General features: G+C 33.1%; 1 pseudogene across 1 annotated transcript; it reads right to left on the bottom strand.

The window, feature by feature from the left end:
• Window positions 1–1526: 1526 nt before the first annotated feature.
• Window positions 1527–7557, bottom strand: LOC143627627 (uncharacterized; annotated as a pseudogene). Its single transcript, XR_013152625.1, has 14 exons — window positions 7470–7557; window positions 7064–7166; window positions 6858–6953; window positions 6293–6318; window positions 6014–6200; window positions 5847–5909; window positions 5716–5775; window positions 5462–5622; window positions 5246–5319; window positions 5064–5157; window positions 4776–4912; window positions 3149–3229; window positions 2958–3063; window positions 1527–1711 (listed from the first exon to the last, which is right to left on the bottom strand). The product of XR_013152625.1 is annotated as an uncharacterized LOC143627627 (transcript).
• Between the last annotated feature and the right edge of the window lie 3960 nt (window positions 7558–11517).

The raw sequence follows: 11517 nt of genomic DNA on the forward strand, positions 1-11517 counted from the left end.
GTGCAAATTATATAAAAAAATTGAAAATAAAATAAAATGGTCGCCATAACTTTTTTTTATAAAAATGAAAAATGGCCGGTTGCAAATTAATTTTAAACTAGTAGAAGTTGGTGGTCAAATGAGAAATGCACGCAAAACAAAAATGTTTTGAAAAGAGATTTGTATAGTTTTTGTCTTTGAAGCCAACAGTATAACAAAATATAGCATCAAATATAGTGAATCAGTGATAGTGTGAGTGAGAAGAAACTTGTAAATTAATATATGTAATAATATATATTAATGAATAATAATATTTGTCTCATGAAATTGGTCACGGTTATTACAATAAATAAACAAAAAAAAAACTAGTCGCAAGTTGGTGGCAAAATTACTGTAAAACACATAAAGATGATTTGGACACGAGCGTTTTCTAAATATAAAAGTTAGTACAATAGTACATTAAAAAAAAACTAATATTAAAAGAAAAAAACATAAGGAGAAAATTAGTGGAGGTAGATTGCGAAACTTGGTGTTCCTTTTCTTTTTGATTGTAATCTTTTACTCGGGTGTGTTGTTTGCGGGTGTTTTGGTGTTTGGTTGGTTAACTTCTTGCTATTCTTTAATTTTCAATAAAATTGGTTGGTCAAAAAAATAAGTAAATAAAAATAAATGACCCTAAATCAACCGCAATTTTAAGATAACATATATTGAAATTGAAAAGACGGTTGCAAAATATACCAATTTTTTTTAACAATAGTTAAAAACTTAACAATCTAAAATTAAATGGTCACAAAATTGACAAAACCAATGGTTAGCTTAATAAAAAAAACATAACGAATTTAAAACAAGAAAAAAAATAAAACTCTCAAGATGCTTTAAAAAAATTAATTAAATCAATAATAAGAATTGCTGCAAAAAAGAAAAAAAAATAGTAAATAATAAATGAAACCAGACAAATTAAAAAAAAAAATTAAAGGCACAAAAAAATGTAACAAAAATAAAAACTAAAAATTAAAACTGATTAAAGTTCGGTTTGAATTTCTTAAAAATAAATTGATAAAAACATAAAATAAATTACAATTGCAAAATCAGTTTTAAAAAGATAGGGGAATTTGAAAAAGTCAAAAAACCACTAAGAAACTTTTCAATATTGTGTCCTTTCATTTATAGATTAGTACAATCACTTTTTTGCTATATTAGTAAAGTATATGTATCCAAAATTCTATGCAACACTCACCAATTTGTTCACGTTATAGCTTTACTTGCAAAGTTGATTGAAATTGTACACACAACGCTTCATTGTATCACGGAAAGTAATCCCCCCATTACGTGCCACACGCTAGTCGTGAAAGGCCAAAGGGGTCAAAATTCCTGTAAAGATAAGAGTGCTTGCGAACAAATAGTAGCAACCCATTTTTTTCCGCATTCGTTTTACTTAGTATAACAATGGCGACCCTCAAACGTTTAATACATTTAATAAGAACGTCGCCAATTGGAGGCTATCTACATCAACTTACTATAAACACTAGACCATGCCAAAGCCATCGTGAATTATTTTGTTTACACGCAACGAGTTATTAAAGTTCTGGAAGGTGCACATGTGAAATGTGACCCAAACAACATAGGTAAAATATATACATGTTTAATTAACATTAAGCTTGACCGATGAGTTGATGACCTTGTAAGGACCTCCAGGTGTGGCCCTAACGCTTCCAGGCCGCGAGAACACAACCTTTAATCAACAGTAGTAAGCAAAGTATTGCAATGGTAATTATTAGCAACCATTAATGACTACAATAGCTTTTAGTAAAAATAAATGTCTTTATATATCTATATAGGGGCACTTTTAACTAGGGATGCAAACGAGCGAGCTGCCCACGAACTACTCAATTTCGGATCGATAAAGGCTCGAAACAAGCCGAGCATTTTTTAGCTTGAGCCAAGCCTGAACCTCAAATAAAGCATGTATAGTTATCGAGCCCGAGCTTAAGCCTTGTATGGGAAGCTGGTTTAGGCTCATTGAGCTGTAACGAGCCTAGTGAGCTTTTAATTTTACCAATTTTGGACTATAAATTATTAATTTTATACTGCATAGTTGAGCTCAAGCAAAGCTTTGGCTCATTTAAGGTACTACCAGGGCTCAAGCCAAGCTTATGCTCGATAAGTTTTTTCTCAAAATATATCAAATAATAAAAAACTTATATAAATTAATTAATATATAATAAACAAGTCGAGACTGAGCTTGAAAAAACAACTCATGAGCCAAGCTCGAGCATTAGAAAAAGAGGTCGAAAGTCGAAACGAGCCGACCTCGAGCCAAGCTTATGCTCGTTTAAGATTTTTCTCAAAATATATCAAAATAATTAAAAACTTATATAAATTAATTAATATATATAATAAACGAGTCGAGCCTGAGCTTGAAAAATCAACTCACGAGCCAAGCTCGAGCATTAGAAAAAGAGCTCGAAACGAGCCGACCTCGAGCTCCCGTAAGTCAAAACGAGTCGAGGTTGTAAATTGTGTAAACGAGCCAAGCCAAAATTTGGTTGAAAATTGTGTAAACGAGGTTTTCAACCAAATTTAAGTAGAAACCCCATATAACTTCTACATAGTATTAGCCACACACACACAATATATATGTGTGCGCGCGCGCGCGCGTAAAAATCAAAAAGTTATGGGATCAATGGACCCTCTTGACCCTACTTAGATCCGCCATTGACCCCATAGTTTTTGGATATCTATATAAAAAATCCGAGTAAATTTTTTTATAAAAGAATCATGAATTGGAATCCCTAGTTGTAACCGGTAGAGAAGAGAATCTTATGGTGACGGCCGTGAGTAAAAAGTTCTGGATCTGTCTCTGAATCTACTTAAAATTGGTTTTGTATTGCCTATATGTTATAACTAAATTCCCTTATACAGAAGGAAAAAGAATGATGATTTGTTGCTTGTGATGTAGAAAATATGCAAAGAAGTACCTGATAGTTCATAACTATCCCTAACTTGAAGCCTGCAGCACAATAATCAAAATTGTATTCCCAAGTACGGATGAATTCTTCGTTGAATCCCAAAGCAAGGATTTCGCTACGAGTACACATATAATATAACTCGTGAACTGAAACAACATTTGATAAAAAAAAAAGTTATTATTTTTCTATAATTTAATTACCTCTGGTTTTTCAAGAAGTTTGCTCTCCAGCATCTGAGTGTTTTGGGATAATTTGTTCCTAACTTTTCCACATGATCCACGCTGCAATGTGAAGCATTTGATCGATAAAGTCAGAAAGAAGAATGAAGAACTGGTCATCTACACCGCAATCTCCTAATTAGGCTGTAAACAAACCGAACGAACACGAACAAGGGCATGCTCACGTTCGTTCATTTAACTTTAAACAAACACGGACACTTAATCGAACACATATTTTGTGTTCGTGTTCGTTTATTCAAAAAAATGAACATGTTCGCGTTCGTTTATGTTCGTTTGTTTAAAATCTAAACGAACAGTCCACATACATAAATGAACATAACTAAACAAAGATAAACAAACATAAATGAACATATATGAACAAATGTAAATAAAATAAGCATAAACAAACATGAACGGACACATATGAACACAAATGAACAAATATAAAAACCATTAAGTAGATAACTCTTCCAGATAATGTTTAATTATTTGTAGGGGTGGCAATCTTGACCTAAACCCTTTCAAATGAGTCAATTTGAGTTGTTTTAAATGTTAAATGAGTTGGTTTGGGTAAAAGGTTTTAAATAAATGGGTCAAAATGAGTCATTTGAAATTCCATTCTTTTATTTCCGGGTCAAAATGGGTCGATGTGGGTTAGTGTCCTAAGGAAATGTAACAGGTTTCGGATCGGAACGGGTTTTCGTACATGACAGGTTTCGGCACGAAACGGGTTTCAGATCGGAACGGGTTCGGTTCAGGTTTCAAGTCAACACGAGTTTTCACCCATGACGTGTTGGGTTTTGGTTTCTTTTATTTCTTTCTGGTCGATTCCGGACTCGTTTTTGTTCGTTTTTTCAGTTTTGTTTTTGTTCGGTTTGAATTCTTTTAGTTTCGTTTTAATTGATTTTTTTCGATTTCGATTGATGTGGTCTGGTTTTGGCTTTTTGTTTCTTTGTTTCATTTTCGTCGATTCTTTCAGTTTCAGTTCGATTCTAGATGTTTTTTTTTTATGGAACGAGGAAAACGTATGAAACATTTTAGTGTTTTTACTTTTTTTGTTTATGATTTATATTTTGAGTTATAATTTTTTTATTATTATTTTTGAATATTTTTTTGAGGGTTTTTGATCTTAATAAAAAACTTCTCAAATCTAAAAAAACTAAAATGTTTCCGCCGTTATTCTCGTTCACAAAAAAAAAAAAAAAAAAAACTCAAAACCCGGTTTGATCCTAACCTATTTTGACCCAAACCAAAACAACCCTTTTTTTAATTGACTCGTTGACCCAAACTCATTTTGACTCATACTCATTTTGACCCATGACTCATTTCAACCCATGACTCGTTCGCCCCAACCCAACCCATTTGCCACCTCTAATTATTTGCTACTAATATGTAAACGAACATAAATAAATGGACAAATGAACATAATAAACGAACATAAACGAACAAACGAAACATGTGTTCATGTTCGTTCGTTTAATTAAACGAACACAAATATTTTGTTGTGTTCGTTCGTTTATTAAATAAACGAACTTCCCGCCGAGCAATTCACGAACAGTTCACCGAACGTTCGGTTCGTTTACAGGCCTACTCCCAATGACACACTGACCATAATCTGGATGATACAGCCATGGCTGATGTTAATCTGTTTATTGAAGGTAGGTTGATTCCGGGAAACACGTATTCCTTCATAAAGTCTGGTCTCTTCCTGAACGTGTCATACTTTCCGTCTGGAACCGTTGTGAACTAAAAGTATTCCAAAGATTTTAGTTGCTTAATATATGCTTGATCTAAGTAAATTTATATAAATATATAAATGACAATAATAGTATATATATTTATCTGTCACCCTCCATTAGGGCTGCTGATGAAACTTAATATTTGATGAAACTGATACCTGTAGGACCATAATCCCATCCTCTGCCAATGCGGATTCACAGCATCCGAAAAACTCTTCGTAGTGTTCATGGCCAACATGTTCTACCACTTCACTGAAAATTTAGACATTTGTTGCTTAGATTATACCATATATATAATCTGTTGTAATAAAGTTACAAGCATCATCTTGAAGAAACTCACCAGCCTATTATCCTATCATATTTGCGAGTGTCAGGTATTTGCCTATAGTCGCATAGTAGAAATCTGATTCGGTTCTGATCAGTTAATTGCAATAAAGATTTCATGCATAATAAACAAAAAGATCTTATAGCTATGTAATAACTTAAAAGTAATTCTCTTTTTTTTATTATTATTTTTTTTATTTTTGTATTCTGTAATCATATAAGCACTAATTACCTGTAAATCAGCTTCCTTCACTTTACTTTCTGCATATTCGATTTGCTCTTTCGAGATGGTGATCCTGGTGTATTTGCATCCGGTTTGTTTAACTAGTTCAATACCAAAAGCCCCCAACCACATCCTATGTCAAGCACTTCATGGTTCTTATCAACTCTTGCCTACACAGATTAAAAAAAAAAAAACATTTCAGCACAAAGTTTGCTTAATGTAAAATTTTTTTATAAAAAAAGTATTAGTATGCAAACACTCACTTTTTCAATCAACGAATATATTTTTCTCATCTGTGCGGTTTTCAAGTCTTCATCCTCACTCTATTGGAAGTAATCCATTTAAAAAGCGTTATACAAAAAAACAAAACAACATAATCTTATGAGATCCTAACCTTGAATATTGCACACGAGTACGACATGGTTTCATCCAAGATGAGAGAAAAGAATTCGTTACTCTAAAACACGAGACGACCATATATTAGATGACATTATAAGTGTCATAAATAAGGTGCATGAATTATGAAGGCGGTATCAAGATGATAAGAGGACTTTCACATGCCAGATCATAGTGCTCATCAGAAATGTTACCGTCCGCTTGAGTTACAGTATATTTCCTCATAATATTGTAGAAATACTTTGCAGGTGGTGTTTGAACTACTGGTGTCCACCAGTCTCTAATGCCATACACAACATAATTATAGAAATACTTTGCAGATGCTGTAAGAAATATTGGCGTCCACCATCGTCTAAAGCCACACACAACGTATTTCTTTAGCATTGTGAATAAATATTAACCCTGCAACATATGAATTACTCGTATGGAAGCTCTAAATATTACCTTTTGCTAAACCTTGAGGAAAAAAGCTGCAAACAGGAAAAAATTTAATAAGGAACCATGAAAAGGAACTAGGACTGTAAATGGATCACACTTAATCGGACAAATATTTGTGTTCTTGTTTTTTCGTTTAAAAATTGAACATGTTCGTGTTCGTTTATGTTCGTTCGTTAAAATTCTAAATGAACAGTTCATGAACATACATAAACATAATTGAACAAATATAAACGAACATATATGAACAAACGTAAACGCACACATAATGAACATTATATAATTATTTTCTATTAATATGTAACATATAATTTGTAAAATACAAATACTATTTAATTATTTTTTATTAATATGTAAATGGACAAATGCGCATAAATAAACGAACATAAACGAACGTTCATGAACGAACGAAACATGGTGTTCATGTTCATCGTCTAATTAAATGAACAAAAGAAATTTGTTCGTGAACATAAACGAACTTCCCGTCGAATGGTTCACGAACAATTCACTATTCGGTTTGTTTACATGCCTAAAAGGAGCTACTTGGATATCAAATTATCAACCAAAAACATACCATTAACATATTCAGAAGGCCTTCATTTTTGTCAACGACAGAGAAGTCTCCGTGTATGTAAGCATCAGCAAGACCTAAACTAGCTTTTGTGAAACTCTACGAGTTTTTAACACGATGAAACATTGTCAAGAGTAAACAAAAAACTCTTAAAAAAAGGCGTATTTACACTGTAAGCGGAAGGAAAAATTTAAACTAAGAGCATTAACCTTCCAATAAAATCGGGGATTGTGAACTTCTAAAGACACTTTTAACGAAGTTTGCTTTCGGGTTCCTTCAAAGGTGAACACCGTACCTCCATCTTCAATCAAACTGCACAAGGTAAACATGTAGTAAAGTCCATGGAAGATTTAGACAGAGTTGACTGATGTTTAGCGGTCTAATGCGTCTGGACTGTAACTTGTAAGATGCTCTGGTCCTATTTGACATTGAACTTGTTTCTTTCTAAGTTCTTACATTTTTGTATATGCGATAATGCGAGTGTTATTGATCGTGTGTGTTGATTTATATATATATAAATTCTAAACATGTTTATGCATGCATTATCTGTTTAGATGATTGACAATAGACTTATGCTTGAAATAGACAGTAAGCCTGCATTAAAGTGTGACTTACATTAAAGTTCCAGTAGCAATATAATCTTGAAGAAAATTAACAACAAACGACCGTGCGCCGGCTTCAATCATAGAAGATTCCATCTCTTCAGGGTTTTTCACATGCATATAAACCTGAGAAATATTTTGAACAGGTCAACCGAGCCTTGTATGGGAAGCTCGTTTAGGCTCGCCAAACCTTAACGAGCCTTGTGAATTTTTAAGTTTTACCTCTTTTGAAATTCTATGTATTAATTTCACACTGCACGGTCAAGCTCGAGCTGAGCTTTAGCTCGTTTAAGGTACTATACGAGCCCGAGCCAAGCTTAGGCTCATTTAAGGTTTTTTATTAATATACAAAAATAATTAATAAACAAGTCGAGCCCAAGCCGAGCTCAAGCTAGAAAAAACAGCTCACGAGCCAAGCTCGAGCTTTAGCTAAAAGCAAGCCGACCTCAAGCTTGAGTTCTCGTAAGTCGAAACAAGTCGAGCTTTATGGAGCTCGAGCCTGAGCCTCAAATAATGCCCGTTTAGTTATCAAGCCTGAGCTCGAGCCTTGTATGGGAACCGGGAAACTCATTTAGGCTCGTCGAGCCTTAATGAGCCTTGTGAACTTTTAAGTTTTACATCTTTTGAACTTATATGAAACGATTTCACATTGCATGGTCGCGTTCGGGCAGACTCGTTTAAGGTACTATACGAGCTCCAGCCAACCTTAGGTTCATTTTTTTTCGAAAATACATAAAGATAATTAAGAAAGTATGCAGATATATTAATAAATAATAAACGAGTCGAGCCCAAGCCGAGCTCGAGCTTGAAAAACAACTCACGAGCCGAGCTTTAGAAAAAGAGCTCAACATGAGCTCACCTCAAGCTCTTGTAAGTTGAAACGAGGTGAGCCTGAGCTCGTTTAGTTATTGAGCCCGGGCTCAAGCCTTGTACGGGAAGCTCATTGAGGGTTAACGTGCCCTATGAAAATTTATAATTTTCCTCTTTTAAACTTCTATGTATTAATTTCACACTGCACTGTTGAGCTCGAGTCGAGCTTTGGCTCGTTTAAGATTTTTCCGAATATAGATAAAAATAGTTAAAAACGTATATAAACTTTTATTAATAAAGAATAAACGAGTCGAGCCCAACGGCCGAAGATCCTGTTCGAGTAGTGGTGTATAGTGCAAATCGAACCTGAGTGAAGACGGTGGTGAGTTTGAATTGTTGCTCTTTGTATCTGTTGACTCCCTAATCAATGAAATTAAATTAATGGATTATTGATAAGCATCAACTGAACAATTGAAGCAAAAAAATTTCAGACATTTAAAGCAAAACATAACAGTACATAAGACGTAACCCGGATGTAGACCCGAATGCCTTACCAGATTACAGGATCTGGAAGAACCGGTGTTTGACCCGTATGACGTCATGGATAATATACAAAATAATATATAAAAAAAATTATAAATATAAATAATAATAATAATAATAATAATAATAACAATAACCAACTTACATGTGCTTTTTCACATATTTCTTTAATATATAGCATTTATATATCCTTCATACCAACATAAATACACTTCAAGGCCGGCCATTAGGTAGGGCAGGGTGGTCGACGGACTCGGGCCCGATCACCCGATAGGCCCGAAAATTAATATATATATATATATATATATATATATATATATATATATATATATAGAAAAGTTGAAGAAAGCATTATGAATTTTTAAACTTTAACATCACCAGTGACCAGCAAGAAATAATTGAGAAAAGAAAAGTTGAAGAAAGCATTATGAATTTTTTTTGCGATGATCGGAGATGTTTCGAACTGGTTATTTGGTCATCTGGTTTTCTCTATTTCGTTAGGAGGAAGAAGCAATAAACGTCTTCCACTTTATTTAATTTAATGTGAAGTGGGCTTTTAGCCACTCAAGCTATTATTATGCACACTATTTCATATCATAAATTATTAGATTGTTTTGATAAGTTAAAGTTCTTGTTTTACTTTTCTTTTCATAAATTGATAAATTGAGTAAGTTACCATTTGTTTTTTACTAGGAAGTTTTTTGATTTATTTACTAGTTATTTTTCATGTTTGATCGTATTACTTTATTGGACTTTTTCTATGTTTTTTACCTTGTTAACAATATATATAATTAATAAATAATTTTTACTATTTACGTTAGATTTATTAAATATATTTGACTTTTTCTATTCTTTTTCTATCTTTTTAACAAAATATACGACTAAGGAATTTTTTTTGGTTAATTAGGGACATATTGATAGGGATATTACAGTCAAAACAATTCAAGCTAAGCTTTTATTGAGAATATTAAGTTTATTGGATAACGATACATGGATTTAGATGTTGAGTTACGGTATAAAAAAATGTTTATGTTGTGACCTTTGGATTGAAATGTTTTGGTTCCACGACTAACATTAATTTTGATTGTTTAATGTTTATTGTTTTGTTAAGTTTTTATAATTACTTTATCAGTAAATAACTAATATAGATTATTAAGAATTGATCGAGAGTTTTGCTTCAAAAAATGTTAGGTGAGTGTCACGTCTCATTTAGGTATTTAAATTAGATTATTTTGCTACAATATGTATGTTTTGTTTATCGAAATCACAATTATCATCGTATCATTTAATTTTTATATACGAGTTATTAAATTTATATTCTACTTAACGGCCCGAATTTATACTCGCCTTCGGCCCAAAAATTTTAAGCAGTTCTCGGAGACGGGCCTGATACACTTTGATACTTAATCTCGGTCATGCATCCGGGTTTCATTCCCAGTGTCCACACCATTTTTATTTAATTAAAAAGCTTTTTTCTGGCACCCACCGGGTCACTGGGTCCGGACCGACCGCCACCCGAAAAACCTGGCCAGGTTTTTAGGAAACGGGTCAAATACCCTGACGGCCTAACCATACTGTCTTCTGCTACTTGACAGTCGTTGTGCCATCAAAAGAGCAGAACTCTCCGACTCTGACGTAACTTAATGTGGGACGAAAACCTGAATAAACTTATGGTTTGAAGTCAGATATATATGACTATTGGGTGGTAGTTGTTAAGTTTCCATCATCTGTTGCTGTGTCACATATGATTTTGACGCATGTCAATTACCTTTTCTGTTTCTATACATGTATGTACAAAAACAAAATGAGGTTTCTTTATTAATTTAATTTATGTATTTATTTTTCAAATGTCACATCAAAATAACGTTAGTGGCAGTTGTTACATTCAATATAAAAAAAAAGTTTGCTATGCTATTAGGGATGACAATGAAACCCGAACTTAAAAGAAACACCCGAAACCCTGACATAAATGGGATGGGTAATACCCAACCCATTAGGGTTCGGGACGGGTTTGGGAATAGTTTTGAAATTTTTCACGGGTTTGGGATTTCAAATATATCCGATTACCCGACCCGATTATCCAATAATATAAACTCATTAACCCAATTATATACCCGATGTACCCGATATAGCTTATTCTATTATATATACACTGTATTCTAAATATATTATTTGTCAAAACTTGTTTATGTCAACTATTTAAGATATGTTACCTTTATAGTAACCATATTTGTAATCGATTAGTTATATTTTGTCAAACCTCGATAGAAACTTAGCGGGTTTTGAGCCGGGTATGCCTGACTAGTATTTTATCAAAACCCGATAAGAAACCCGCAACCCGATGGGAAAACCCGAAATCCGACGGGTAATTACCCGATTAAAACCCGACGGGTTTGGGACGAGTTTGAGACGGACTTTAATAACCGAGTATGGGTTTAAGAATATCTAAATCCGACCCAAACCCAACCCATTATCATCCCTACATACTATGCCTCTCCTCTCTATCACATAAAATGATTGTTTAGCTCCTTTTGTATTAGTTATAACCTATTACATCAATCCATTATATATTTTTTTAAATAACTGATCTATTTCATTTCATATTGTTGCTTATTACCAACAATGGATTTTAATTCTAGGTAATTTATTCCATCTTTTAATCTATTATTATTTTTTTTAATTTATTAATGGTTTTGAGCCAATTTCTT

Source organism: Bidens hawaiensis, unplaced genomic scaffold (assembly GCF_021521415.1).
Source record: "Bidens hawaiensis isolate Kalapana, Puna unplaced genomic scaffold, B.hawaiensis_p1.1 tig00004685_1, whole genome shotgun sequence".
Lineage (NCBI taxonomy): Eukaryota > Viridiplantae > Streptophyta > Magnoliopsida > Asterales > Asteraceae > Bidens > Bidens hawaiensis.